Genomic DNA, 4,858 nt, shown 5'->3' with positions numbered 1-4,858 from the left:
ATTCCAGGCATGTTAGGAGTACGTTTGTGATTATATGGCTGCCCTTGCTGTTTTAATGACACAGCTGCAGAATTCCCTGGGAAACAGACAAACAATGAAATACGTTTTTATCAAGATATTTATTGACGAGTTATAAGAACATTAAGTAACAGAAGGTTTATCAGTAATAGCTTCAAATATCAGTACTGGGAAAACTGTAGGCTTGAACAAATAGCAAACAAAGACAAACAGCTTGATAATTTGCTGCAAAAAGGCTTCGATTATTCACACTACCCAAGCTGGGTTTAGACAAAGATACAAAATTAAGACCATTATGAGATTTCTTTGTACAAATTGTGCAAATCAACGGCTTCTACAAATTAATTACAAAGCAAATGCAAACTATGCACACACATGACTTCCATTAAAGATCTTGAAATATGAAATGAAAAAATATTATAGCTACAAAGTTTTTGTTTGGACACACTCAGCTTAGCGATTCAGGTTTTGGCAAAATATGTTTTAAACATGACCACTGCTAGTAAGCGTAATCCTGTGTTTTGACTTAGCAAAACAATGTAAGAATGTATTCTGAATTGAGTTCTGTAACACTGTTTATCACAAAAATTATACATGGAAATTTTAAAAATGACATTTACAGAACAAAGATGTTACCCTTCCTTGAACAAATACAGGCAAAACTATACATAATCCTGAGACAAATCAAAAATAGGACCAACAGTGACAAAATCATAGTATGATATAACATCCTGAAACAGAAAAGTATCTTCAGCCGTAATGGGCCACATTCTCTCTTGCAAGCGTGTCCTTTAAGTGGAGGAGGAAGATACAAATTTAGCTCACCAAAATTGAGGGAAGCCCAAGTCCAAAGTCTAAAAATACAGACAGGAAGATTGTTTCTGTGCACAAAATCATACACTTCCCCAAATGTATTCTCTCCCTCCCCCTATGTCTGGCATAGCAAAGGTCTAATTCATTCTATCAGCAGTCGAAATAAATTACACCTGAGTAAACACCCAGAGGAAGGGAGAGGATCCGCAATAAAAGGACAGCAGACTTTGTTTTCAGTTCAATGTAAAACACTTCAGTGAGAAAGACACTAATAAGATTTTACAGAGTCTGTTAAACTGGTAACCTACTGGTGAGATTTTATACATATGATGATGGAGTGAGCCAGTTGAGCAGTACAGGGCCGATACAGTCACAGTAGCAGAGTTGCCCAAGGAGGTGAAAAGAGAAGTTTGAGAGCACACATCTATGCCGTTTCTTGGCTGTACTTCGTACGTAACATAGAGACGATTGTGAAGTCCCTGCAGTATACATGGCAACGAGCCCAAGCTCAGGCTAGTGTCTACATGGGAAAGTTACACAAGGAGTACGAGTAAACAGATCAGGTGGAAAGAGGCCGCAGACTTTCAGTCTCTGGGCTGTTTCTAGGACTCAGGCCTTTGCTTCTCTGCAGCTGAAGATAATGCAAATCCGGCTGGATGGAGCCACAGCAGGAACACACAAACTCTTCCTCCTCCTCTGTACAGGCCAGTGGAGGGGGAACACATGCCTCATGCCACATACCAGACACCACGGCTGATCTGGGGAAAGAGACAGAGGGTGACAGAGAGAGATTAATGTTTAGGTCCTGTGAACTCTGGTCATGTGGTCGGTCCTCATACAGCAGAGGGGCGGCCTGGACATTTTCAGGGAGCGGAGAGGAATGCAGAGACTCCGCTCCTCCGGGTCTACACATCAGCTTATCACCATGCCTTTTTATCAGGCTTACCCACATAGCGTGCTCTAGGATGGGCGTTATTTAACCAAAGTCCTCCTGGTGCGTGGGATTAAGCTGCTCAAGCCATTTATGTCGCTAGGTAATAAATATCGCAGGGTGGCAGTGGAGAGAACTGCAGTCTGTAAAAACAAGCTTCTTCGGACTCATAAAACACATTCCAAAACCATCTGCTTTATTCTGATATAATTAATTCTGTAAGATGCTGTCTTATGAGTCAGTTTTCACATTGTTAAGCACCATTTTTACTACAAACATTGTGATGAATTCTCCCATCTTTGCATTTCTTTCAACCACAGATACATTTTCCTCCCCTGCCGTTACGAAGGAACGTTCCACTGGATATTCTGGGGGGTTGGAGAGAAGCCGAAAAATGTTGTTTGCCTCTGATTTGCATATTTTTGATCTCGGGTCTGTCAGAACTGATGAAGGATGTGTATGTGCGCTCTCTATTCTAAGAGAAAGAGTTGACAGTTACAGGAGGGCTCGGCTGGGGGCTTGTTTGGATAACCTAATGAGTTCTTATTTCCATGGCTGACAAAGCCGGCTGATACGTTTGGATCAGTGGAGGCTTCTGTTGTATCTGTTACTGTTGTGAATACACTGCCAGAGACATAGCAGCAGGACTCAACCAGAGCACCGTACTACTGGGCTACCACAACAGGGAGGTAAAAAGAGGTTACAAATAAGCTTCAGAGGAAGAAGCACTAAGAAAAGGATCTGAATACATTTAAACTACGGAAGAATTTCTCTGTCAGATTGATGCAATGCAAACTCTAGTATTTTGTAATAAACAAAAATGCTAAAAGATTGCTCGGTTGAAAACCTTAAAGGCACAAACCAACTATATTATGTGTTTTGTTTCCCGGTACCAATATCAAAAACACTACTTTTTTACCCGACACCTTACTCAGGAAAGATACACCCAGCAGCCTCTTAGCTTAGCTTAGCACAATGACTGGAGATAGGGAGAAACAATATTCGCCTACCTCTGATGCTCATTTTCATGTTATATATCTCGTTTGTTTTATCCTTACAAAAGAACGTGAATATGCATATAACAAAATTAATGTATTCCTTTAATTTAACAAAAAGAAGCCACCGTTGTTAATGCACAAGCAGGTTTACAAGATTTAAATCAGGACCTAATTGATCACAGAATAAGCAAACAAGATTACAAATCTGACCAGACATCTGGTGCCAGCTTTCAGTACTCTGTGGTACATTTTGGTTGGTACCAAGTTTGACACCCAGCCATAAAACCAACCAGTAACCGTACATTTGCAGCAAGGCCAACTCAGCTCACCCTTCCTGGTCAAAGCCCAAGTAAAGCAGCAGTTGCAGCACTTATTGTATCACATGCAACTGCAGGCATGACTGAAGTTTCCATTGCTACTCTCTCTGTGTGTATGTGTGTGCGGGTCACTGCCTGCACTTCTTGAGTTCTGCTATTGCTGGTCTAATCTCTCTAAAGTGCTGAAGATGAAGACGCACGCCTCTGAAAATACAACCCAACTACAACAATATCACTGTTTGAGCTGCAGCTTTCAATTTAGTCATTATCGCTATTTACTGCAAAGAAATGGGATGGGGGGGATCTCAACTATGTGAAGAAGGTGCACAGTGTATCAACACCACATCCATCAAAAGAAAAACAAACAAACAAACAAAACACAATCCCTGTCTCGCATTATCAAGGTCAGCTCCCTCAGCCTCAACAAGGGTCCTGCTATCAACAGAAATGAGCTCCAGACTGTCTCACAGTGTCATTATTACCAGTTGTGTCCAGGTCAATTATACACAACACTGAGCTGTAGCGGCTACACTGTTCACATTTTAACCCGTGTTTCAAACCACAGTAGTTTATATGGAGAAACTCACCCTGACTTGCAGTCAGACTTTGTGTTTTTGCACTCACTGTACCAAAATAACCAAATCGACCTTCCCAAATCTGACTTCCATCTGCCAACACGAAGTAAGATGTCTGGAGTGTGGGATGCCAACAGGTGGCGGGGTTAATAAGTGGAACCCAGAAAGTACCCAGATGCCCCACATGCCTCTTTGGTCTAGTTCACCGCAATAACCAGAGTGCGCTGCTGCGAGGAAAAGAGGGAGTCCGTGTGTCCTTTAGCGGACTAAACAGATGGGCTGGAACTATATGAAGTGATTGGATCTGAAGGTTTAACCTGACTCAGTCTGCCTGTTCCCACCACTTATCTTTCTCCTCCACATCAGGAATGATGCCAGCTTGAGTTTGACAAAACTGAACAAATCAAAAATTTACCCACCGTCTACCTGAAGGAGTACACAACACACACACTGTAAGACGAGGTCACATTTATCAAATGAACGACACCATCATGACATTCATCTCCATTTTTTCTTTTAGCTTTATTGCACTTTGGTCTCCATCTGTGTCTTCCAGAGGCCCAGTCACCCACGATGCACCACAGCAAAGCTGACTCCTTTATTTATCGGTCCCTTGTGTCCAAGAAGGCCTATGCCATGTTTACTAATGACCACCAACAATTCCACTGTATTGACCAACAAATGAATCACAGTCACTCATTTACATGAGTTTGCATTGTTTTCAGGGACAGATAAGGACTCTTGGTACAGCTGCAGAATACATTGAGGCATGTCTTGATGAATCCTTGCAGAAATTCCAATTTAAGACTACAACAAAGAGCGTCTCATTGACTGAATACATGCCACTTCAATACTACTTCAGAAGCGTAAATATTACGTAATTCAGATTAATTACCAGGCACACATACTCCCAGCTGGCTTTCTGAAGAGGTCCCTGTAACTGTATGACAGCTCGTCTCTTTTTAAGGGCGTAATCAAATTAGTCTGGGTGATTATTCAGCCATTTTAAGCATCTTTTCCCCCTTTCCCTTTCTATAATTTGCAGCATGTAGAAAAGACCAATAAAAACTCCATTAGGTTTATGCAAATTTAAGCAGCCTTGCCAAAGGCTGTAATGTGGCAGATTGATTACTCAAGGGGCCGGAGACGAAGTGTGTGTGTGCACGTGCTAACTCTAACTGTGTATGTGTGTGTGTCTGGAAGAAG

The sequence above is a fragment of the Micropterus salmoides genome, unplaced genomic scaffold, assembly GCF_014851395.1.
Source record: "Micropterus salmoides isolate LMB-PRFRI ecotype aquatic unplaced genomic scaffold, ASM1485139v1 Ms_hic_scaffold_13, whole genome shotgun sequence".
In the NCBI taxonomy this organism is placed as follows: Eukaryota; Metazoa; Chordata; class Actinopteri; order Centrarchiformes; family Centrarchidae; genus Micropterus; species Micropterus salmoides.
The sequence above is the reverse complement of the archived record's forward strand: the minus strand, read 5'-3'. Positions refer to the sequence as shown.